Source organism: Dermacentor andersoni, chromosome 6 (genome assembly GCF_023375885.2).
Source record: "Dermacentor andersoni chromosome 6, qqDerAnde1_hic_scaffold, whole genome shotgun sequence".
Lineage (NCBI taxonomy): Eukaryota > Metazoa > Arthropoda > Arachnida > Ixodida > Ixodidae > Dermacentor > Dermacentor andersoni.
In genome coordinates, this window is record NC_092819.1 from 169,019,155 (window position 1) to 169,046,350 (window position 27,196).

The following is a 27,196-nucleotide window of genomic DNA, read 5'->3' on the forward strand; positions in this document are numbered from 1 at the left end:
ATATAGGTTTTGTAGCAGCAGCAGCACAGAGAGAGAGAGAGAGATACAAATGAGAGAAAGGTAGGGAGGTTAACGCAAGGTAAAACGTCCGATTTGCTACCTTGCACTAGGGGAAGAGAAGGGGAAAGTAAAGAAGGAAAAATGAGCGGTCAGAAAACTAAAATAGGGAAAAAAATGTGAAAAAAGACGATATGGGATAAGCATAGTCTTTGTAAAAGGCCACTGCCACGTAAAAAGGTCGACGAAGCCTTGACCGACTTACGGTACGACGACAGTTCATGTCGGCATTCCGAATAGCATTCCAAATTACAAATAGTAGTAGCGGCAGGGATATGGAGCCTTTCAGTGCATATTACTAGAACCATTCCGTAGTGATAGCTATAGGTGACCACCACCGGTTTTAGAAAAACAATGAAAAACACTCCAAATTGCATACCCGGATGGCCAAAAACGAAAATATTGTCGTTATCGGCTGGATGGCTTTTTTGCGGAGAGGTAGATGGTCAGGCAAGCAGGCTCTTACGGGGGGGACGGTAGAGTATTGATTTCGTTTTTGCATTCGCGCATCAGGTATCGCCTCACAAGGAACCCGTAACCCTCGGCCAGGCCATTCAGTTGTAGATGGGAATCCTCGCGAGAATGGCAGAAGACGCGACGTTTGATGATGCAGGACATTTGCATGAAGGTGTCAATGTCTCGAATGCTCCTTACAGCTTCTCGAATAAAGACGGCCGCCTCGGCTCCACTGACCGACGACAGCCGGGCAACCTGCTCCTGGAGGGCGCGGTGAAGCTGGACACGTTCCAGCGTTTGGGACGAGGGCCTGCTGCAAGGCTGCCAGAGTTCTTGAAATCAATATCGGCATATATGTGCGATATCGATTTCGCTATAGTGAAGCGTTCTGACTTTTTAACACGTGACGGCTCGGCCTTTACGAGCATGTTGCTGGTCTACACGCTGTACGTTTTTTCGGCGCCCTTAGCATCAGCGTTGCCGATTGACGACGGAGAGACAGTGCGACAACGGAAAAACACGAACGTGCACCACCGAAGCTGATTGTGGATATGCAGCGATAAAATCCAGTTATACCTGCAAGGACACAGTGGTAATGACGCTTAATAGTTTGCATTATTGGTTGAGGCCGCGAGTCGTATCATTGGATGACATTTATGTGCTACCATGGTTTGATGCATTGCAGGTTACGTTAACTGCTTTCAAGAGCACATTTCGGGCATTGGCGTATTCGGATCAGTCCATAGAGTTGCAGTCTATACCCCCGTGGTTGCTCAATGGCTGTGGTGCTGGGCTGCTAGGCACGAGGTCTCAGGATCGAATCCCGGCCGCAGCTGTCGCACTTCGATAGGGCAGAAATGTGGAAACACACGTGTACTTACATTTAGCTGGACGGTGAAGAACCCCTGGAGGTCCAAATTATTGCGCAGTACCCCAATACGGTGAGCCTCTGTATCAAATCGTTGTCTGGCCACGTTAACCCCAATAATTTATTTTAATGAAGTCTCAACCTGTGAGTGCGCTATTGCCTAAATGAATGCAGGTTACTCAGATTATCCAGTCGACGTAAAGTTGCGAAAAAGCAAGCAAAAAGCAAGAAGAAAAAACACTTCTTCTGCAGAATATGCCTTCAGACTCGCATAATCCAACCATGTCTCAGTGTCGAATGCAGCTCTGCTTTTCGATTGCACTTCAGTGGCCAGAGCTTCCGTTTGCGCGGCACAAAATAAAGTGTCTTCACATCAAACGCCAGCAGTCATTAAGCAATGTTTAGCTCGCGCATAACTTCGATTTCGCCGAAACAAATACTTGAAAAACGCATAAATGCTTGGTGTGCTTTTGTGTGCTGTGTGCATTTGTGACAGAAAGCTAAGTTCTATTGACTTTTGGTGCGGATGCAATGTTGAGAGTCTGATTTCTTTTATTTGCGGCAAATCGGTAAGCTTGAAAGAAAATAAGAGCACGAAGACTGCAACTCCCTCACTCTGTACCAGAGCAAGTATCGCGGTTTTGTAAATTGCACCCGTTGGAACATCCAACACGGAAACATTTTATCCAAAAATTTAAGTCTCAGGTAATTTATTACTGTTTACTGTTACTGTTATTTTTTACTGGATTTCGTAATATTGCTACTAACGTATTAATGATACATATAACAGCCATGTATAGGACATGAGTTTCGTTCCCTTTAGAAGCAGTATAAACTGCAAGTTACAGAATTGTGATCTTATTTTCTGTTGCTGCGCTGCAGAGTGTTAAACTTCGTACTTTGGTCACCTGAAAGTTTGCGAATCTCAAGGATGCACAATAAAACATTGATGCACTAATTCGAAAATTTGCTAGCAACAGTGACTGGATTTTAACTTTTCTTTTTCTTTTACGTGAAACAATTTCTATTAACTAAACTCAGTGGTAGGCGAGAAAAACTTTCTCCTTCCCCATGCATTTAGATTGAAGTGCACGTGCTAAAGCTTTCGCTTAAGGAGATAAAAACCAAGGTATGTTCGAATTGTATACAATCTTCGCTATTGTCCAACTAAATGTTTGGAAAAAGCAATACGTGAATGCTTCCCGTATACATTCGCTTCCGCTGGGGGGTCTACAGAAACAACGTGGATGAGGTTAACATCCTTGCTGAATAGCAATTTATCTGCGGTAAAAAATATGATCCTCTTTTACAGATGGCAGTGAAATGAAGAGAAAGGCAAGAACAGTGTTTTCAACAAGGACTTCTATATTAAAGCCTGTAAAACCACATCTACGAATATCCTTTCATTCATATAGATAAGTCGGAGCTGTTTCTTTACATATTCTGCGCATAAAAGTAAGGTAAATAGTGTAAATAATATAGAAAGAAAAGCAACGAGAGATATATTTATGGCCTGCAATTAAAACCTGAAAATTGTGTAGCTGATCTGACAGCACCGTGCATTACGCGTACTATGAATGTTAGGCTCACCGAAACTATGTTTTGTTCCGAGATATGCAGAGCCATGTATAATATTATGATGATGGAAAGTTAAGCTTGCTGGTAGGGACTCACGTTACCAAAAGGCAGGTGTTGCGACGCAGACACAAGTAAGGGAAAGCGGTCTGCACAATCACCCACATAACTGTAATATTGCGCAATAAAGGAAAAGACGATAAGGCACAAAACTTATCTGCGCATGCTCAGCCATGACCGCTAGCATACGCGAGATTGAGCCGCGTTCGACGACTCACTATCGCACTCTTTCACTCCCAGCTACAGCATAGCACGCGCGGCGACGATTTCATCGCCCTTAAACTTTATACCGAACCTCACGACGACGGCAGAAATACCTCTGGTGTGTCTACATAATTGATATCGTAATAAAAGAAACGTGGTTGGGAATATTACGTCAGGCAGTTAGCGTTCGCAAAGCAGTTTCGACAAAGCTTTTAGCTTGATGCTTTCTGTAGCCAAATGCGGACACCAGACGTTGAATCCAGGGGACAGCATGCTGTCCATGACACCGCACGTTGCTTGGTTCGTGGGATCAGTTTCAATAGCGCTCGCCGCTGTAGTTGGCGCCGCGTTTTGCGGATCGAGCCACTCGCTTCCTGCTCGCCACATTTGAGACCTTTAGCTCTCCACCTTTGTACCTGGAAGCATTGACGCCATTGCAACGACAAAATTGATCTCTGAGCAGTTTACCGGTCGGTCGCGCTCAGCCACTTTTGAGCGGTGCATCAAACGGACGTGTAACCGAGCACCCTTGCGCTCTGTATCCACTCTTCACCCCTCCCCCCCCTCTCAGAAAGCACTAGGGGTGGGGGAGAGAACGCTTCCTTCACAAGATGTGGAATTTTTGCCTGGTTTTTTACTGTTTTTACTAGGTTTTGAGTTCGTCACGTGACACTTTCTCGCAAAGAGCTTTCTTTTTTTTTTCCTTCAAGCATTGCGGCTACTTCCTGGTCGGTGCCGCGGATGGAGCCGCAGCTGTTCCGCACGGACCACGTGTCACACTGCTCTCGTTGGAATAAAGAAGGTTGCGCCTGACGTAATCAAGTTCAGAAACTTTAACTAAATACTCGTTAGGAGTAACAGAGCACGTGCTCTAGAAAGCGAGGCGAATGCGAAGTCACATAAAGTGGTGGTCGAGCTAACAAACAAGCTTAGTCCATGTGTGTTCATAAAGGTTATCACTGTACCCTTCCCTTGTGCTGCTTCGCACCCACTTATTTCGTGGGTTTGAATGAGAAGTTTTGTCAGATGCCACTGGCTTGTGCTTTGGCTTATTTACGATAAAACACACGAGAAACAAAACATTGGGACTACTGCAGCTGAATAAAAGCAACATCTCGATGAAAGATAAATAGTTAATCGTTGAATACTTCCGTTCCTCTCTCTGCAAGCTGTAGCGTGTCACTTTCGCTGCTTTATTAATCAGGCCAATGCTACATTCTATTAAAAAATTAGGAAACACCAACAAGCAATTGCGGCAATCCTAAATGCTTTTGCGAAGCCTATACAGCTATCATAGGCTTCTCACGCTTGTGTGCCAGACCCTGACATTGCCTCCATGAGAAGACTTTGAATTCCTCACTATCACATCGAGTTACCATAGGTGAAACTCGGCAGCAATTTCCTTTTCCGTTTTGAGTACAGGTTGATTTCTTCCTCGTAAATCAATATCTTAGTGCAAAGTAAATCCGTCTCAAGTTACCAAAGAATTCTGTACAGATATGAACTTGAATAGGAATTATTCGCATATGTCCATCGATGAACTTTCCGTTGCATAGATCCATCTGTTCGTGACATCAAGAAGAAATATTGAGCCATGCTGCTTCCTTTCGTCAAATTAATTTCAAGATCAGGTGCTTGGAGCCATCAAACTGGCGTGTGAAGGAGTTCTGATGACATGCAGTTTCGTAGAAATGTTGTTTAGTGAGGAAATGTAATATCCGTGGGCTCATGTCACGCAAAAGCAAGCTTGCAAGAAGAATGAGCTGGACAACATAAACACCGTTGTTCTTGTCATACTCGCTCCATTTACGTCCCTGTTTGAACACCTCCCTTTACAGGCAATGAATCACTGCAACATCACTTTCTCATTTCAGGTAAAATTATTTCTGCGTTTAATCTTAGATGATTGCCGACAAAACTTAGTGCCGGCTAGCTGTGAACAAGCAACAGCAATTAAATTTGCAGTAGGGTCAAGCGTATGTTTACTATATTTTACACGCTGTCTTCGATGCATTATTATCCTAGTTTTGCAATTTGCCGTCAACGGGGCGGGACCAATCCCACTGTCACTGGAGGAAACTTTAATAGTTGGGCTCGCACAGGCCATTATATACGACCTTGAAAGCTAGTATGGCTTGATCCGAAATGTTCAATAATTATTTCATTTATCTAACGAACTTTTAAGCTACACTGCGGAGTTCTTAACAAGCTTTGTTGTCAGCAAACGTTTTTTAATATAATGTCTGCAACAGCGAAAGAACGCAAGGGCGACTTTAGGATTAGCCACATTTATCCAGTAAACGTAGCACTCGCTTATGCGGTTTCACTGTGTACGTGTTGCCACTGCAGGCACGACCACTCATTTTGGTTTTGTTTTTATGTTGTTTCTTAGAGTATTTTCCCAATTGTGCATAAATGTTCAATATGAAATAGCTCCAGTTTCAGTGTTAACCAACCACTCTGTATTTCCATCTCATTTAGTGTTTATTTTCTGCGCTGAATGGCTTGTGCTCTCGAATCGGAGCAAGAAGGGCGCGGACTCCTTGTCAGGCATCCAATTGCCTTTTGGTCTGCGCCCTAGGCAACTGTACCATACGTTGTCTGAATAAACTCTTTAACCCTTTGGCAAAGGCATGGCAGCCTTTCCGTTTTTGCCAGGGTGGGCTACAAACACTGAAACAGCCCGGGTTTGGTCAACCCCTCCTAGAGGATTGGACGCCCTTATGGCGATCCCCAGTGCCAGACAACTGGCACGAGCGCAATTGGCTGCTTGAGGACTGGTTTGGCGGAAGCCTGAGGCAACGTTAGCCACCCGATTAGCAAATAACCATTCTGCGCACAAAAACGCTATGGAGTTGTCGGAAATGACATGAAAATCTGAGGGAAATGGCTGACAACACTAGAAAAAAATGCTATTGCGGAGGTCCACGTCGGGAACATCGAAATATGCATGAACGTGACGCCATCTCTAACAGGAGGCGGCGTATTGCCCGCGCCGCCGACCTCACGGACCGCTGGCTTTGCAAAAAGCTCAGTGCAACCCTGTCTCAGTGCCAGAAGAGGACAATCAAGTATATGGTGCACTGTATCTGCCTTTTAACGCGACAGCGTTAAGGAGCTCGTGTCGCAGAAAAGCCGGTGTCGTTGGTGTCGGCGGCATTGGCTGTGAGTGATAAATCCCGGTAGGCACTTCACGAATAAAAAACAACTTGCAAGGTGGGCTGGGTGGGAATTGAACCAGGGTCTCCGGAGTGTAAGACGGAGACGCTACCACTCAGCCACGAGTTTCTTTTATTACCGGCTTGGCAAAAGAAAATACACTGTGAGTATTACATGGCCATAAAAAACAACTAGTCAATGCCGGATGAGTGTGGTGTGATAAGAACGATGTAGGCTAGTCACTTTCACTGCCTAGTCATGGTTACAATCGGTACGAAGAGAATAGCTGCGAAATTAAATTGGGACTTGTGGAAGTTTAATGATAAATTACTGGAAGAGGAAGAGTACGTGACTAAAGTCAAGGATTATATAGCGAACATGCTGCGAAGTAACTCCGGAAGTTTTATGCAAGTATGGAAGCAGTTCAAATGTGATCTTAAAATAGCCGCTATTGATAGATCATGTGCGCTTCGGCGAAAAGAAAAACAACGAGTTAAAGAGCTGCAGAGTGCCCTAAATTTTATGCTAAGTACGGAGTGCTACAAGCCGGGATTGTTCACAAAAGAAATTAAAGCGACTAAAACTAAGCTCGAGGCAATAGACGAAGAAATGTACCGTGGAGCAGTGATAAGGGAGCGTAACGAAAAACTGTGGTCCGGAGAGACGCCTCCCAAACGCGCGCTCCGTGATGAAAAAAGGCACGCTCTGTCGAAAGAGATAACGGAAATATGCTATGAAAACGAAATCACAAATCGAAGAGAAATAATCAAGCAGGCATTCGTCGAACATTACACAGATATATTCAGCCTTAATACCCCGAACACTTACTACTTCAGAACAGAATTCTTATCGCTGATGCCGAGATTAGAGGACGACCTTGTGCACGCTCTAGAAGCCAGTATTACGGCTGAGGAAATTGAATCAGTGATTCTGAATCAGTGATCAGTGAAACAAGTCGCCTGGGCCAGACAGTCTCGGTGCATATCTATATAAAGCCTTTAGAACAGAAATGGCAGTCGTACTTGAACGGCTGATTAGCGAATTCTATGAAATGAAAGCAAGTCCTGCATCCTTCCGAGCGTCCCACGTAGTACTAATTCCTAAAACGAATGATCCGAATAAGTTGCAGTCTGTTCAATCATACCGCCCCATCAGTCTAACAAACGTGGACTATAAGATATTCATGAAGATTCTAGCTCGACGCCTTCAAAGTGTTATTAAGTCACTTGTAGGGCCACATCAGACATGCGGCATAAAAGGCAGGTCAATCTTTAGCAATGTTCACACAGCTAGAACTGTCCTTGAATACTGTGACGGAATGTATGGGCGCGTGGCCACGTTGCAATTAGATCTGCACAAGGCGTTCGATAAAGTCGTACACGAAGTTCTGTTCTCGATTCTAGACCATATCAATGTTGGAACTGTCATTACAGAAGGTGTTAAAATGATGTACAATGGTTGTATAGCGAAGCTGATAAATAATAGGCAGTTAAGTGATGGTATTCCTGTGCAGTCGTCTGTGAGACAAGGCTGCCCTTTATCCCCCCTGCTTTTCGCTCTCTACCTCGAGCCCTTTTGTTTGTGGTTGCTGAAGAGCCCAAACATCCGGGGTTACACTTTTCATAAAACTGAAGTTCGAGATTTAGCATATGCTGATGATGTAGCAGTGTTTTGTACGGACCATGACAGTATTAAAGCAGTTGTACAAGAGGCTGTAAAATTTTGTACTGCAATTGGGAACAAGTGTCTTGGTTTTTGGCATGGGAATTGGCAATACAAGCCTGATACATCTTGTAACATGCAATGGGCGGTAACTCCAGGCACCTACCTAGGTGTCCCCCCTCGAACATTATCGAGATAGCAAAGAATATTGGGATAATGAAGTAGCGCGAATGAAAACCCAGACCGGCAAATGGGGAGGGCATAAATTTTCAATGTTTGCAAGAGCCACCGTGTGTAATTTGTTTTTAGTCGCTAAAATCTTTTATGTGATGCAAGCGCTATGTCGGACGAGGATGTCTGTGAAAAAGCTGCATAGAGTATTTGCGATGTTTATTTGGGCCTCAACATGGGAACGTACAAGTCGTAGTAATCTGTTCCATAGGGTGTTGAATGGGGTGCTGGGGTTGTCACATTTGTTCCTCAAACAGATTGTAAGCAGGTTTCTTTTTTTGCGTGATCAAAAGGATGCTTTTCTGAGAACAATGATTCAAAGCTAGACTGCGCGATTCAATGCCTGAATATGTAGTGCCGTCCATGTATACGGGGCCAATGCTTTTAAGTGCTTTTTTGCGTGAAGTGGTCGCGTCTTTCCGAATACTAAAAGAGAGATTTTCTAGTGAATATCTGGCCGCTGTTACTAGTAAGAAGTTGTACAAAGATCTTGTTGATGTATTCTTGCCTGTACCGTTGTATCGTACAGTATTTGCTTTAGGTTCAGAACGAGATGTTCTTAAAAGAGTTAAACGAATGCCGGTAAGAGCTTCTGTTAAATTTTCTTTTTTCAACTACATACAGGCACTCTCCCAGTGAAACCGTGGCTGCAAAGCAAAGGCATTTTTGCACCTTGGTCTGTGAATTGCTTTATATGCAAAAACCCGGAGACGATTGAGCATATCTTTTTGGACTGTCATGACGTAGTGTTTTTGTGAGATATTCTAAAACGTAGCCTTAAAAAGGAATTGCCGATAAGTGCTTTCGGGATACGCTTCCTGCCATGCGCGGAACCAGAGGGAGTGCCTGTCGATCTGTTAATGCTTCTGTGCATGCACAGTGTCTGGCGAACGCGTATGGATATTAGACATGAGCGCATTGTTCAGGCCCCAGCACATGAATACTTCATTGAAACTGTGTTATATATCCGCAAATTTTTCTGTGCACAGAGCGACCCTCCTGATTGGCTACTTGCTTTGGACAAAGTCACTCAGCCACGAGTTCGATGCTTCAAAGCGGTACAAAAGCGCCTCTAGTGAATGCGGTGTTGCCTTAGAAACGAGCCGGAGAAAGTTATACTGCGGTGTATATCGGTAAATATGAGCATGTAACTTACAGAGTCGCTGTTACACGAATAGCGAAATGAGTTTCCGCTACATTTCTTCTGCGCTTTCCACGCACGCAGAGTCATCTTGCGGCAAACACAGAAGACCCCCTCCTCTCAATCTATGGCGCCGCCCCGACAGCTGGCGCGCCACGCGCGCATTGAGGCTGCGAGGGGACCGGTGCGAGGCGCGTCGCGGCCCGGACTCCCTCTCCCCTGACGACGCTTCGCCGTGCTCCCTCACGGGTTGCGGAACCAAGCGTCCTTCCTTTTTTTGGATCACTATCTGTCTATCTCTCTGCACGTGCCGATCACGACGTTTGGCTGGCGTACATCATTTCCCCCTCCGAGACACCGAGTTGTTTGGTTCGTTCCGCTTGCTCAGGCGCACGTTTCGTTGCCGCGCCGAACGCTGCGTTGCTCGACGCTCACAGCGTGATTGGTGGGTGCAAAGTCCGATGCGGGGCGCCTCGTAAGTGATCACTGCGCCGTAGCGCATTGCCTTGCACCCCTTGGCGGGTCGACGGGAACGCTATCGCGTTCCACTCTTGAAGGCGAAGCTTAAGCGTCCTCCAATTTTTATTAGCTTATTTCATATTTTAATCGCATCGAATTCCGCGGGCAATTAAGATTGGCCCCATCGAGTCACCGTGGCCGCCTTGCAACGTAGGACACGCTCGTTGTATTCTTGAGAACTGTCGACAGCCACGCATCCGCATTGGCCGACTCTCATTCGTCATGAAGCTCGAACGTTGCTCGACGTCGTGGGTCTCTTGGCGACCACGACACGAGTCACGCACTCAGACGAGACTAAAAAATAATTTTACTTCAATGCTATTTGTGAGACGTGCCTCGTGAGCATAGCTCATCTCCTAGTTGTGCATGGCGTGTATTTTTTGGATTAACGGGCGTTGCTAGACTCCTTTGCATGTAGGAAGCACGAAACATCGCGCGCTTCTGTTTCCCGTCTTCAGCGTCGAGATCTGTCTATCGACTCCGTGGCATGCTTCCGCCACAAATCCCCACATGCTGAGATACCGCTCCACGCTAAAGCTTCGTCGAGTGCGGCCATTGAGCCAAAAGATCCCTGAGGCCGGCGTGCCGCTTTCGCAACGAGACCTTCTTTCTCGCGTTTGGCCCATCGAAAAAAAGTCCCTTGAGATAAATGTGGGGATTTTCTGGGGGAGAGTTTTACCTCTGTGGGGAGCTTTTTTGAGGATTATTGCATCTGTTACTCCCCAAAATGCGGCTCAGCCCAGGTACAGAGGAGGACGACCCATATTGATTTGTCGCACACATTTATTGGCAGTGCTGCTTAGGCACTATTTTTTACAAGCAATGCTGAATTAATGATCTCGAAAAGTGTCCTAGTGAATTCTTTATTGTCTTGTCGTTATGAGTGCAAGTGGAAATACGTGACCCACATGCAGTCTCCTAAACTGTTTACCAAACGACCCCAGAGAAACCACATGGATAGCCTCTCTACAAGTGGAGAGACTATCCTATAAAATAAGCTATACGGAGATAGCAATTCCAATTACGAAGGCATGTGTATCGCTTATTGAGTTCCGAGCACCACAGAACGAATTCCACCTCATTTCTGAATTTATTTGCCTCCGTCTGCACTTTGCAAAAAAGAAATTCACGAAGCTTCAATGACGCTGCAAAAGGAACATCATCTACTGGTTGCGCGCTGCCAATTCCAAAACGCAACCAGTGCACCGATAAGCCTCAACGTATTGAATGACCTGAGCACAAGCGTCATTTTTCAGTGCAGCACATCATCAGTGACGATCTGTCTGTATCAGTGCGCGCAGACTATACACAGAGTGTAGAAGCAAAGCAACCGTGCATACAGGTGAGTGAGCCCGAGCGATTACTGTGCTGAGCCACGTGACCGTTATTGAGGTAATTACGCTGCGCGCTGCACTGTAGAAGCCGCCAGACCGGGCTACAGATGACACAGCATGATCTCCGCGCTTGTGTGGATGGAGGGTTGGCTGCCCGCATTGAAATGTACATACACGGCACTGCTTTTCTGTGGACAATTTGAGCTTAATATTTTTCGTTGTTAAACGCACTGACTGACCTCAAGGTATACTATTTGTATTGCACTCCAACGCCACGTTTTCGCACGAAACACGCGGTAAATAATTACTAGACGCGAAGGGAGCGCACAATGCTGTTTGTCGTGGTACATCCACGGCACTTTTTCTTCGAGTTTGGCTTGCGTTTTGCCCATTCCGTTTTCGATACAGTTAAGCAGCTCAGACTTCTGCTAGTGACGCAGTGGTTATAAAAATACCTGTACTCCTGTGGAAGCATGTGAAGTTATCAGTTTCTTGGGACTCTACTGCGCCACTTTTACGCATACATTACTGCCTTTTACTGCTTTTTCCTAATTTATTCTTTATCAAATGCACAAATATGGACTGAGTGCACTCTGGAAGGAACACCACATGGCGCACAGTCTTTTTTTTTTTAGGCTGTAGCATTAAAAACATTGCATTTTAGCAACAAGGTTTTTTTTTAGTAGTTACTTACATGAGAATGATGAGCACAATTTTCAATAATAATATATTGCTTCTCTATTTCGTTCTTGTCTTTATTTGTGAAAATAATGTCCGTTATCTTCCGTCAAGCCAACAACACCAGGCTAGTGTTCAGAATATTAGCCTCAAGCAACTCTGTTTTAGGATGTCCTGTGTTTAGCCACTGCACTATTATTCACGATGCTCTTGCAATACTCTATTTACGATTCGCTTTTGCAGCACCGGGGCGTCTTGCAGTACTAAAGTTGGAAAATGGACTTGCGTAGCAAAATATTTCTGCGCAGTGCAATATTCACATAATAAAAGGGCACCCTTTGAAATAACTCTTGATTGTCGCACAACCACCAAATAACAGTCGTGCAATCGTATGACTCAGGTGAATATTATGCTCCAATCACATATGAGCGCTTCAGATCTTTTTTCCTACTGCTGTGTGATCTCAGGCCAGTTTCTTCATGTTTCTTGGTATAAGAAAGTTTGCGGAATATTCGTCACATTGCTGCAAGGAATGTCTAATTCATTGTGCTAAGGTATTCTAGTACCACTTCAATATATATATATATATATATATATATATATATATATATATATATATATATATATATATATATATATATATATATATATATATATTGACGCCAAGTATTTTATTTGAAGTGCCCAAAGCACACTGCGGCAACAAAGTTTAAACAATGGTGACGAATGGAGAGTGCGGTGACACGCATCGTGCTCTTGAAATGTGGAGCGGCTCATTTTATTGCAGTGCTGAGGCTCCAGCGCCAAGAAAGATCAGTCTCCACTTTCTAAAAGATGCATACCGGTACTTACGACTGCGATACATCGGCAGAAAAAGAGACTTTAAAGTACATGAGCTCCGAACGCGCATGTTTACGCAAGCAGCGACTAGGAGCAAACGCCACGCATCATCCACACCGATCGATACTTTTGTGGTCCAGCCAGTCTCCGACAGCCGGCTACTCGACTATTTCTCGCGGTCAAAAGAAGCTAGAGACGTCGTCCGATCTGACACAATTTCAGCAACAACGACCCTGTGTTCGACTCTCTGTCGAAGCGGTTCTGAATGGTTTCTCAAAACATTCTCCTTCGTGTTCTGTTCTAACACGACTGAAAATTATTCTAGTGCCGCCTACATTCGCCAATGATTTCACAAGATTGAGTTGAAAAAAAAAATACATTGACAGCTGCGTCTGTCACACTCTAGAGACAGTATAACAGAGGCCTAGCGTGCTCCCTTCATATATGGCTGCGGGCAGAATATTCGATTTTACAGTAGAGACTCTGCAGGCTCTTGCCCAATTTGCGGGAGTATTTTAGGCACAGAGAGAGGGGCTTACGATACGCATTGCTTAATAATATGCCTACAGAACGTTTGAATACAGGGTCTTCGAAGCTGGCTTCACACTGGTATGACGCATCTGGGGTCGGGGTGTCTTGTAACCTCTTCCCAATAAAAAACCTTCTCGCGCCGGCAGAGAGCCTTAGCTAGTCGTAAAAAGTATCAAAGTGAAAGTCCCAACAAGACGAAAAGCAAGTGTTAGTCGCATAGCAGGTTAGAGGTACGGTATTGGTTTAATGAGCGCGAAATTAGGCAACGAAATTGCGCCTGGAAGGTCGCCCCGGCTGCTCCTGTCGGAAGTGAGAATTAGTCGCAGAATATGTAATTTTTACGGGAGGAGCGTAAATTGGCGCCTTTATGGTAAAAAATTTGCCACATTGCACTGTATCGCTGTAAAGAATACTGTGTCATGTATATCTACAGGATGAGGCAAAGCCGCCGTGCGGCATATTTTAGAGAAATTGAGAGAGTTTGCTTGGACAAAGTACGCATCGTATAATCTAGCCAATGGTATCCGGAACGCGGCTGCGGGTTTCCCCAGAAGAAGCGAGGTTTACTCTTAAAATAGGTAAAATTAGCGGTGCGGACGTATTTCGTGCCAGTATAGCCGAAGCATAACCGCATTGCACCATTGACAATACAATCTCCGGGATGGGCCCACCTGGCTTTGGGGTTCATAAAGAAAGGAGGGGTGTCAACCAAATGTCGATTCAAACTAAGACTTGCTAGGCGCAATTATGATTCAAGTAGGGTACGAAAGATACGAAATGAGAGAACGATGAACATGAACATCGAACGTCGAGAAATATGGCAAACCTTGCGCCATTGCGCTCTCTGCTCCGCCCCCCCCCCCTGCTGAATAAAAGAAGGGGGGACGGTGGGAGACTGCTTCCATCATGAGGTGCGGGGCTTTCCTCCCGGGTGTCACTCTCTGTATTTTTTTTTTTTTTTTTTGGTTATGGTTCAACATCGTCACTTGTTGCTTCGTCGTAAAGATTTGTCATTCCTCCAAGCATGACAGCCCCTTTCTCGTCGCTGCCGCCAATGGAGCCGGAATTGTTTAGCAGGCACCACGCGGGAACCTGCTCTCGTTGGCACAAAAAAGAAGGTTGCGCCTTACCTTTTAAGATGAAAAGATTTAGCCAAGTAGTCATCAATAATATTAGAGCATGCGCTTTGAAAGCGTGGCTAATGGGAAAGCACATAAAGCTTCAGTCCAGCGCACAAACAAGCTTAGTTCGTGCCAGTTCGTGAAAGTTATCACTGTGCTCTCACCACGTGCGGCTTCGCATCCATTTATTTGGTTGTGACTTGAATGACACCTTGTCGCAGACGCCATTGGCTCGTGATTTGACATTTTCCCAATAAGGACGCATCAGAAACGAAAATTGTGGCTGCTACGCCCAAACGATGGGTACATCTCGATGAACAAGAAAGCCGTCATCGTTCGAGCATTCCGTTCTTTCCCTCGGGAGGTATCCTGTGTCATTTTTCAATGCATTATTTATTAGGCCATTTCTCCATTTGATTAGGAAATTGTTAAACGTCACCGAGCAATTGTGGCAATTCGAAATGTTCTGGCAAAGCGTAGACAGGTGTTCGCGCTTGTCTGCTAGCAGCCCACATTGCCTCATGACGAGACTATCGGTTCTTACGGCTGCAGCTTGGCCTTTGGTGATGTGCGCAAAGGGGTCACTTAACCTTCACATTGAGATACAAGAGCTGAAAGTAAGAAGAAATGGAATAATATTTTCATGTAAGACTAGATCTTTTGGTGGTAATTATTATAAAATCCATCTCGAGTTTTGAGAAACTAAGGTTTCATTGTGACCATGTATAGGAATTAGTCGTGTCTGTCCATAGTGTATTCATCCCTGACATCAAGAATAAATATCCTGCCTTGGTGCTTTCTTTGGTAAACTGCCTTTTTCATGATTAGGCCTTAGAGCCATGAAAGAAGCAGCTGAGGTATTAGGGCGCTCTGATGGCATGCAGTTATGCTGAAATATCGAACGAAGTGTAAGTGAAACCTACGTATGTTCATGACACTTAAAGGCGGGCTCGTATACATGGCAAAAGAAGAACAAGACGGACAACACAAACGCTATTGTCTTTGTTGTCCTCGTTCGAATTGCGTCACTGTTTTCACTCCTGCCTTTACTTACAAAGAATCCCTGCCACATTGCTCAATCATTCAAAGTACATTTATTTATACTAGTTTAAAGCATATACTCTATATGCGTGATCTAGTAAGCCCACATGTTGTCTTCGAGGCATAGTTATTATTCTAATTTCGCATTTTGATGCAATCTTACTGCGTAACATACGTAGTGATTGGCCGTGTACCGTCAATAGAGCCACATTTCATCGTTTGGCCCGCGCACACAATGTTACACATCCTTCAAAGTGAATATGGCTGCTCTCCTTGTTTTCGAATGCATTTTCTACTAACACATTACACTTTCGAGAGCGGTTGCAGAAATAATGACAAACTTTTCTTCTCAGCACATGCTTTTTAATCTATTGTCTGCAACAGCGAAGAAACTTAAGTGCGCGATTATAAGTACACACGTTCGTCTAGTGAACGTAGCATTCGCTTATGCGGCTGTCCGGGCTTGAATCCTTTCGGTAACTGCCATGAAAGTCCATATGAAATAGTCGAGAATGCCATGAAAATCTGCAGCCATATGACAGTCAACCTTATAGGAAAAATAATTGAGAAGGTGCCCAACAAAAACATTGAAACCGGCTAGAATAAGACAGATTAGACTATCGAAACAATAAATGAGGAGTTCCTCAGCGACGGGGTGGAAACCGGCAGAGAACGTAACGAGCGCTGAGCCGACGAGCAATGCGCAGTTTATAAATGAGCCCAACTTTAGTTAGCTCGAGCCTGGAAGTCGTGATGGATCCCGAAGCAACCACGACGCCTCACAGTTTGCCGTTTTCGCGCTCCACCAGTGGCCACTATCAGCGTGAAATCCTTCTCCAAAATTACAACGCTATGTCAAGGGATGTATAGACAATCGTGTTCCTAAATTGTCTTTCACCAGTTACGTGGTTTTGGGTCTAACGTGGGAAAGCATCTGCTTATGGCGAAAGTGAGTATACATTGCGAATGCCAATTTTACCGGTCGAGTGCGGCTGAATGAAGCGAACTCAAGAAACACTTAGAACGGGAAACCTTTTGATATCAAACGCCGCCTATGGCCAGTCAGTTCTGAGGAAACCCACAAAATGTGGAAGTTTCGTCAAAGTAAAAAAGAAGAGTGGCACTACATGGACTTTAGTGCAAAACTATTAAGAAATATGAAGACCCCCAGCGGCTTTCTCGGAAAGAGGTCTTCAGTGTTGAAGCGAAGTTTGCCTTGGTCAGAGGAGAGAACCATCAACCAAACCCTTTCCGAATCGGTCGCTCTACCACTTCAGGAAGCAGGAGTCTAGCAGATTGCAAGGCTAGGCCGAATTGATGGGCAACCTGAATATCCGAGACACCGAATACGACAAGTCAATTCGGGGAAAACGTGCAAAGTAATGGAATCTTCATAAAAGAGGACCTGAAAAACCATAAAAAACCTGAAGTGGGAAGTGTTTATTTTAAACTGAACTAATCGTTGGGATAAAATAGTCGTAAGCTAAATCAGGACAGGAGAAAGAAATTAAGTCATCCCATAGCGCTTGCTCAATTTCATCACGAAAGCGCGAAAGAGTTTAAATCTACAGCTCTATAGTATATACCAGAAGCAGCCTCTCTGAGTGTGCAGCGAGATTGGTGTACAGTAAAATATATAGGTAGGTGATCACTGATAGCGGTACAAATAGTACCAGAAAGTACGGAATTGAAGGGAAAGTTTGTTATCAACAGGCCCATTAAGGTTGCACTCGAGTCAGTAATACGAGTAGGGGCGTTGATAACATTCGATAAAAAGTGCCAATCAAGAAGTACCGAAAGATCCTTTTGCCCATTAGTGCTTGCTAAGACATCAATATTCAAGTCGCCTCCCAACACGAGTCTCTACCCATTGTCATTAACAAAGGAAAATATGTTATCTGAAAACCATAAAATTGTTTATGCTGCCATCGGGTGGTCTGTATACTGCAACAAGCAGACAGTTTTCTACTTTAAGACATACAGTTTCAATACCATCCGTGCATTGAGACCACTCGTTAAGCCATTCGTATCTCATCTCTTGTTTAACATACATACATACGCCATCCTCTGTTCTTAATTTAGTATTTAATTAAGCTGGAATGTAACCCGCGATATTAGAAACGTCCGAGTCATCACGGTACCTAGTTTCTATTAGCATAACTATGGAGAAATTAAATTTAAACTCAATTGTGCGTCGAAATTGATTGACGGATAGCTGCCACTGAAGTTGCCACCGGCGGCCCTTATCGTTTTCGTCAAGTCAAAATGCTGCGCCTGGAACTGGGGGAGGGAGGCGAAACCAGACATGAAGGGGTGATGTACGAAGGTAGAACAGCGCAACAATTTCTCTCCCTTGAAATTGGGAACACGACCCGCCCATTTGCATAATTCGACTATTGAGTGATGATTTGTCGGTGGATTTGTCTGATATGCTTGATTATGACATCCGGTGCTTTAGCGGCCTTGTTCATTTCGCCTTGTCGGCCTTTATTAGCCTAAATTTTTCGAGAAATCTATATTTCTCTAAACGCATGAAGACTAAGAAAAAGAAACAAATTAAACTATATTCTGCGGGTTTAGGTGCCAAACACACGACATGATTACTGGCACGCCGTAGTAGGGTACTCCGCATTAATTTCGGCCCACCTGCGGTTCTTTAACGTGCACCCACTAGGTCCTAAAGCCAGCGATATTATCCTCCACACTTGGAGGTAGCACGTTGAAGACTCTTAGAAATTTTGTAACCGCTGCTAGTTTCAGTTATTTCGGCTCTCTGGGCGTCGGTGGTCAAATCGAAACACGGCAAGATAGGGCAAGTGACTCCGCGCCACCGCCTTGCTCCCAGAAAATTCTTCAAGATGTTTTTTCCTCCTCACGACGCCTGCGTCCGCGGCGTATTATGATTACAATGTGCCCTCGCAGGGGCGTCTGCGTAAGCAGGCGTTTGGTGTGTTGCGACACCACGTACCCGAGGTCACGAGGGTTGGACTCTCCTGGGTGTAGCTGTGCGCGGCTTAGCCGTGTCCGGGGAAAAGGGGATCCGGTGGTTTGAGCCGATGCCGGGTGTTTGTACCTTTAAGACCCCCCGGCAGAGGCAACACACCTCTTTGGCCTCTGCTTCACATAGACGGCACCCCCGGACTGACCCACCCGGTGGAAATCGGCAGTCGCCTTTTCCTGTCCTCCTCTCCAATCTTCGTCTTTCTCTCTCGCCTTTTTCATCTTTCCTGTCTTCTCATCACTTCGCCTCACTTCCGTATTCCTGGCGGAAAGGATTAACCTGGTGTAATTATCCAACCTTGGGTATTTTATATTAGGTTATAGTGGCAATGCATGGCTGGCGTCTGCAGGCCTCCAATCTTGTAGCGTCCCCTTGTTGGGCTCGGTGGTGGGTGGCCCCCATCGCCGCCGAATTTTCCAAATTTTTATGGCTGAAGCTTTTCCCCTATTACCTGATCGCTCCCTGAAGAGGGGGCGCACCGATGAACAGTTCAACTTTTTCATGCAACCGAAAGTGTCCTTTCCTAAATACCACGTTGTCCACAGGCAGCACGAAACCAAGACAGTCCGAATGATATCACCATTTCTCGTAGCTAAATCTATCACTGAAACAATAGGCCCAGGTTATAAAGTTACGAAGATGGGAAGTGGCGATCTTCTACTAGAAGTTCACGACAAGCCACAGTATGACAAATTATCAAAACTTGTAGCGTTTGGGGACATTCCCGTTTCTGTAGGACCACACAGGTCGATGAACACATTGCGCGGTGTCATCTCAGAAGTTGACCTTATCGAACTTACCGAAAGTGAATTACTAGAAGGATGGCAACAACAGAACGTCGTCAAGGTACAAAGGATAAAAATAAGGTGAGATGACAAAGAAATACCAACCAGGCACATAATCATCACTTTTGGAACTAGCAACTTACCAGATTTAATAGAAAGAGGATACTGCAAACTGCGGGTAAGGCCATACATTCCTAACCCACGCCGATGCTTAAAGTGTCAGCGGTTCAGGCATGGTTCGCAAAGTTGCCGAGGGCGCACTACTTGTGTAAAATGTGCATCAAACGAGCACTCGTCCGACACTTGCACTTCCGCCACACGTTGCGCTAACTGTGAAGGGGATCACCCCGCATACTCTCGTTCTTACCCATCATGGAAAAAAGAAAAACAAATAATCGAAATCAAAGTCAAACTTAACCTTTCCTTCCAAGAGGTGCGCAAGCGCTTCTCGTTGAATCAATCTAGTCCGTCCTACACCGATGTGGCGCGCCGGGGGGCAGCGCTACATCATTCGGCGGCCGCCCAAGTCAGACGGAGTGTGACGGCGGTCACGCCATTAGCCTCCCCGGCCGGAACAGCCAGCGCTGTTCCGGCCCCCGCAAAGGAGAAACAGCAGACCCTCGGGCCTGTTAAACCCAGGGCCACTGCTCGTGCAGGTCCGCCCACCACTCCCGCGAAAATCACCGCTCCGCGGGCAGTATCCACCGCCTCAGACGAGGTGATGGATACAAGAACCAATCCGGCGTCTTAGACGCCCAAGGAACGGCGCAGCTCCCTCGAGCGCGCCGGGAAGAAAGAGAGAGCTCGCATCAAGGGACCTGGAAAGGCTTCGTGAGCTAAGCTATATTTCTTAGACACACAGCACAAAACACATACAATATGGATACACAGATAATACAATAGAATGTCAAGGGTTTACTCCACAACCTAGACGACATTAAGGAACTCTTAAATAAGTACAATGCAAAGGTGCTGTGTGTCCAGGAAACACATCTTAATCCTTCAAGCACGAACTTTCTCCGGCAGTATACCGTAAATCGAAAAAACCGCAACGACGCCCTTGCCTCGTCTGGGGGTGTGGCAATTATTGTAGATAAGGGTGTGTCGTGTCGGCAACTACAGCTTAAAACACCCCTAGAGGCAGCTGCAGTCCGTGCGGTACTGTTTAATAAGCTGATTACAATTACCTCTGTATATATCCCCCCGAACTACGAACTTTCAAAAACAGAATTTGACACCTTTATCTACCCCGCAGGGGCGTCTGCGTCAGCAGGCGTTTGGTGTGTGGCGACACCACGTACCCGAGCACACGAGGGTTGGACCCTCCCGCGTGTAGCCTTGCGTGGCTTAGCCGTGTCTGGGGAAAAGGGGATCCTGGGGGTTGAGCCGAAGCTGAGTGATTGGACCTTTAAGGCCCCCCGGCGGAGGCAACACACCTCTTCGGCCTCGGCTTCACATAGACGGCACCTCCAGACTGACCCACCTGGAGGAAATCGGCAGTCGCCTTTTCCTGTCCTCCTCTCACACCTTCGTCTTTCTCTCCCACTTTTCCATCTCTCCTGTCTTCTCTTCACTTCTTGTTCCTTCCTTTCCTGGCGGCTAGGGTTAACCTTTGTGTGGCTAACTGCCCTGAGTTGCGCCATATTGGGTTATAGCCGCAGTATACAGCTGGCGTGGGCAGGGCTTGCTAGCAAGCTCGTGTCCCGTACCCTCGTTGGGCTCCGTGGTGGGCGGCTGGTACCGCGACCGAAAACTACAATTTTTATGGCTAGCTCTTTTGCTTCAAGCGATCGCCCTCCAAACAAAAGGGGGCGCACCGACGTCACTGCCCAGTTCTTCAGGAAAACCAAAAGCAACTTTCCCAAATTCCCCGTGGTCCATAGTGAGCATTCAGAAGTTTCTGCACGATATGTCTCTCCTTTCAATGTTACAAGGACCCTAACCGACACCATTGGACAAGGATATAAAATGAAGAAACTAGCAAATGGTGACCTTCTTTTAGAATTGTTGTACCAACATCAGTACGAGAAACTTTCAGGAATAACAGCCTCTGTTGACATTCCCGTAAGAATCAGCCCTCACCGATCACTGAATACCGTTCGTGGCGTCATTTCTGACGATGACCTTAAGTATGTGACCGAACAAGAACTCCTCAACGGACTAAAAGAACAAGATCTCACAGATGTGTACAGGATAAAGACCCGCCGTGGTTGCTCAGTGGCTATGGTGTTAGGCTGCTGAGCACGAGGTCGCGGGATCGAATCCCGGCCACGGCGGCCGCATTTCGATGGGGGCGAAATGCGAGAACACCCGTGTACTTAGATTTAGGTGCACGTTAAAGAACCCCAGGTGGTCAAAATTTCCGGAGTCCTCCACTACGGCGTGCCTCGTCATCAGAAAGTGGTTCTGACACGTAAAACCCCATAATTTAATTTTTTTTACAGAATAAAGATCAGACGGGAAAACAAGGAAATCGAAACAAAGCACTTCGTCCTAACGTTCGCATTGAGCACACTGCCTGAATTTGTGGAGGTAGGCTACACCAATCTGAAACGCCGACCGTACATACCCAACCCGCGACGCTGTTTCAAATGCCAAAGGTACGGCCACGGCTCGCAGAGCTGCCGGGGCCAAACCACATGCGCTAAGTGTGCTTCCCATGATCACCCTTCAGGCACCTGTGAAGTTGAATTACACCATTGTATAAAGTGAGAGGGTAGTCATCCTGCCTACTCGCGTGCCTGCCCAACATGGAAACAAGAAAAAGAGATCAGCACACTCAAAGTAAAAGAAAATATCACTTTCAGGGAAGCGCGAAAGCGACTTTCATTGGTGCAAAAAAAAAAAAGCTACTCCGTTGTGCTGCAACAGGGCGCGGCAACACAGCGGCCTTCGGAGCCTGCCCAGGTCACACACAGTGAGGCTCGGGCAGACTCCAGCGCCCACAGTGGACGCAGCTAGCGCTGCGCCACTACCTCAAAAGCAAGCCGTGCGGACCCCCAGGTCAGCATGCTCCAGGGTCCCTCCCCATACGGCGAGGCCCAACTTGAACGAAACCGCGCGACCAGCATGGGCGTCCAGCGTATCTGAGAATATAATGGACACAAGTCAAGGAAGCCCTGCACCGTCGACGTCGGGGAACGGCGGGGCTCCTTGGAGCGCCACAATAAAGAAAGGCTTCCAATCAAGTGGCCTGAAAACACCACTTAGATCCTCTTTAACTACACACATATAATACAATATGGCCCTCGTACACTGGAATTGAAGGGGACTTTTACATAACATAAATGACATAAAAGACATACTTACCACCCTCTCACCAGTGGCCCTGTGTCTCCAAGAAACAAACTTATGTTCCAAACATGAAAACATACTCGAAAAGTATAAAGTCTTCCGCCACGACCTAGAGCACGCAAACAGGCTCTCAGGTGGCGTTGCTATTATAGTTAAACCGGGGATCGCAGCTAAAGAACACCATAATAATACTAAATTAGAAGCCGTGGCAGCCATCCTGCACGCATTTAAAACAATTACATTATGCTGTCTATACCTGTAGCCACATCTAGGAGTAACTCTACATGAACTGGAGCACCTTATAAAACAGTTACCCGAGCCATATTTGATAGTCGGAGATTTTAACTCGCACTCCAGCTTTTGGGGTAGTGACAAAACCGATAAAAGAGGCCAAATTATTGAGGATCTTATACTAAGTAACAACCTATGCTTACTAAACACTGGAAAACCAACCTATTGTTCACCTAGCTCAGGAAAAATGAGCTGCATCGATCTCTCTTTTTGTTCACCCTCTATTTTGACTGAATTAAAATGGGACGTACTAGACAACCCATATGGAAGCGATCACCTACCTGTACTAATCAGCTTAATATCCTCACCGGAAGTAATCCCGACAAAACCACAACGGTGGAAGCTCCATTTAGCCGACTGGGCCCTTTTTCAAGAGACAGCCAGCCTGGAAAAAATTGTGTCAGATAATCTCACCATAGACGAACTAAATGAAGCTTTTACAAACTGTATTATTGACGCTGCAAACGTAGCTATACCTCAGTCGTCTGGAGTAGTAAAACAATATCACAAAATTTGGTATACACAAGAATGTAGAGAAGCGAAAAAAGAACAAAACAAAGCTTGGGGAATATTTCGCAGATACCCAACGGCATAAAACTTTATAAGCTTTAAAAAAGCGAGAGCAAAAGCCCGATATATCCGCCGCAGTACTGAAAGGAATTCATAGAAAAGCTACGTGTTCTCTATAGGCAGCTCAACCACATGAAAACAAATGTGGGAGAAGGTACGAAAGCTAAATAACAGCCATTCCCCATTTACAGTTCCACTTCTCACAGCCCCCGGTATACAGACAAGCATAGAAGAACAGGCAGATATATTGGGTGAATATTTCTTGGCAGCTTCCAGTTCATCACACTATACAGAATCTTTTCTAAAAATCAAAAACACAGCTGAGAAACAAAGACTACCGATAAATAGCAGCAGAAATGAACCATACAATACTTTAATTAAAGTTCAAGAAATCCATAGGGTACTGTCCGCTGGCTAAAAAACTGCATCTGGCCCCAATAGAATACATTACCAAATGATAGGCCATCTCTCTGAACATGCCGTAAAAGCCCTTTGTAATTTTTTAAACAAAATTTGGATATCGGGGAAGATACCTGAAGCATGGAAGAAAGCTATAATTGTTCCATTTTTGAAACCCGGAAAAGCACCAACCTCCCGCAGTAGCTATAGGCCTATAGCCCTTACCAGCTGCCTTGCGAAGTCCTTCGAAAATGTCCTGAATATTAGATTAACCTTCGTGCTAGAAATCCGTGAGCTGCTCGATATCCATCAATGTGGTTTTAAAAACGGATCATCCACTAATGACCATCTAGTTCGTCTTACAAACACAGTACGAGAAGCATTTATACACAAACAACACTGCCTTGCTGTTTTTTTCGATTTAGAGAAGGCATATGACACAACCTGGAGGTTCGGGATTCTTAAAGATCTGGCCGACCTTGGCATCCAAGGCAGGATGTTGAACTGCTTAAAAGATTTTTTATCTAACCGTTCGTTCCATGTGCGCCTAGGCTCAACCCTGTCGAAAAAATTTCGTTCAGGAAAATGGAATACCTCAGGGGTGTATTTTAAGCACAACACTTTTTATTATAAAAATGAATTCCATTAGCAAAATAATCCCAAAGTCCATTATGTATTCAGTATACGTCGACGATCTTCAGATAGCCTGCACATCATCAAACATATCAACATGCGAAAGACAGGTACAGCTTACAATAAATAAACTAGCTACATGGGCAGACAGAAATGGTTTCCGCTTTTCTCCACAGAAAACCGTGGTCATTCTTTTTTCACTCAAACGAGGAGTACAGACAGTCCCCACCCTACACCTGGACGAAGCCACGTTACCTGTCCAAAACGAGCACAAATTTCTAGGCATAATTTTTGACAAAAAACTCACCTTCCTTCCGCACATCAATGCGCTGAAAAAGAAAGCATCTCGATCCCTGAACATACTTAGGGTCCTTTCACGCAAACACTGGGGTTCTGATAGGGTATGCCTCCTACACATTTACCGTTCTGTCATACGCTCCTGCTTAGACTATGGATCGATAGTGTATGGCTCAGCAAGGAAGTCATATTTCAATCGCCTTGACCCAGTACATAATTTAGGTTTACGTCTGTCAACTGGTGCATACAGGACGTCTCCTATACACAGTCTATATGTAGAAACAAATGAACCGCCTCTTTTCGACAGAAGAACCATGCTTACATGCTCATACATCCTAAAAATTCGTTCGCTGCCGAAACACATCTGCTACCCAATAGTTACAAGGTGCCCATCACGAATACTATTTATAAACAAACCCCAAGCAATAAGACCACTTCTTCTCCGCTTCGAGGAGAGATGCCAAGAGCTAGATATAAGGGACACATTGCCTCAGATAGCCCGCAAAACCGAGCCACTCCCACCTTGGTATTGTCAGCCTTCAGTGTGCGACTTCACATTAACACATCTTCAAAAAAAAAAAAACAAAAAAAAACACCACATGAACACATAATACAAGAACTTTTAGCACTAAATGAAAAATACGTGGAATACACAGCGTTTTATACTGATGGCTCCAAATCGGCAGGATACGTTGGCAGTGCCGCGATACAGAACATTTGGGAAAGAACGGTACGCCTACCTCAGTGTGCATCCATTTTTACTGCAGAGTGCTACGCAATCTCTCTAGCTGTGGAAAAAATATTAAATGAGAACATCGTAAACAGCATAATTTACAGATTCACTAAGCGTACTAACAGCACTTCAACCTAGAAATGCAATTACACCATTAATCGGCGACATCCTACATAACATAAGAAAAACAACTAGAAAAGGACACAACATAAAATTTTGCTGGGTGCCCACTCACGTCGGAATCGGTGGCAACGAAAAAGCAGATGAATGTGCAGCGAAAGCTCTACATAAAAAATCATCCAAACAAGAATTCATTACAAAGACTGTATGAAATTAGTGAACTATAAACTAAGGAATAAATGGCAGACTACATGGAATACTGAAGTAACCAATAAACTCCACGTAGTAAAACCTGTAATAAATGAATGGAAGACTTGCTCACACCAAGAACGCTTCATCGAAGTAATTTTATGTCGCCTTCGCATAGGGCACACGCACCTTACACACAACTTCCTCCTGACAAAACAAGACAAGCCTTGCTGTGAAAAATGCGGAAATGAACTTACTGTAAACCATATCTTATTAACATGCGTAAAACTCGAAACACTAAGGAAAAAATTCTTTACTTCGTTTTATAATCAACACATACCCTTTCTCCCAGCATTGATTTTAGGCGAAGATGCACTTGTGGATACCACACATGTTATTAGCTTCTTAAGAGAAGCAGGTATCATTGAAGAACTATAAATGAGCCTATCCCCAACTTCATTTTGGTATACACCTCACCCACCTTCTCATATTTGAGAAGAAGATTGAGGTCTTTAGTTTGTTGGGATCCTCGGAGTCCTTGCCCAGACAAGGATCGTCACTGAGGTGACCCAACTTTTTTAAAAATAAATTTGACCTTGCGTTTGGCGCATGATAGCCTAAGTTGCTTATGCGCCATTAAACCCAACACAATACAACACTTCTTTTACTTCCGTATTTCCTGGCGGCAAGGGTTAAACTGGTGTAATTATCCAACCTCGGGTATTTTATAGTAGGGTATAGTGGTGATGCATGGCTGGCGTCTTCAGGCTTCCAATCCTGTAGCGTCCCCTTGTTAGGCTCCGTGGTGGGTGGCCACCATCGCCGCCGAATTTTCCAAATTTTTATGGCTGAAGCTTTTCCCCTATTACCTGATCGCTCCCTGAACAGGGGCCGCACCGGTGAACAGTTCAACTTTTTCATGCAACCGAAAGTGTCCTTTCCTAAATACCACGTTGTCCACAGTCAGCACGAAACCAAGACAGTCCGAGTGATATCACCATTTCTTGTAGCTAAATGTACCACTGAAGCAATGGGCCCAGGTTATAAAATTACGAAGATGGGAAGTGGCGATCTTCTACTAGAAGTTTGCGACAAGCCACAATATTCAGCAGGAACATTGTAATTTAGCAGAGATTACAGGTTTTTCCACGCAACATCCGAAGATGAATTCGAAGAACTAAAGGCATTGAAACAATGCTCGCGCCTCGTCTTTTTTATGTCTTTATCTAGACGATTCCGAATTTTCTTAATACGGCAGAAAAGTTCAAGATCTTTGGTCTTTATGAATTCAGCATATAAAGCATTCTTCTTGCATATTCGAACAGATAGTTCAGGGGTAATCCACGGCTTACGTATCATATTTTTCTGTTTTACGCACTTCAACGGAAAACAAGCGTCGTATATTGA

The 27,196-nt window shown here is 45.1% G+C and overlaps 1 long non-coding RNA gene across 1 annotated transcript in view; it reads left to right on the forward strand.

Annotated features, from left to right (window-relative positions):
* Window positions 1–27,196, forward strand: part of LOC140218856 (uncharacterized) — a 71,395-nt gene that overhangs the window by 37,787 nt on the left and 6,412 nt on the right. The window lies entirely within an intron of this gene.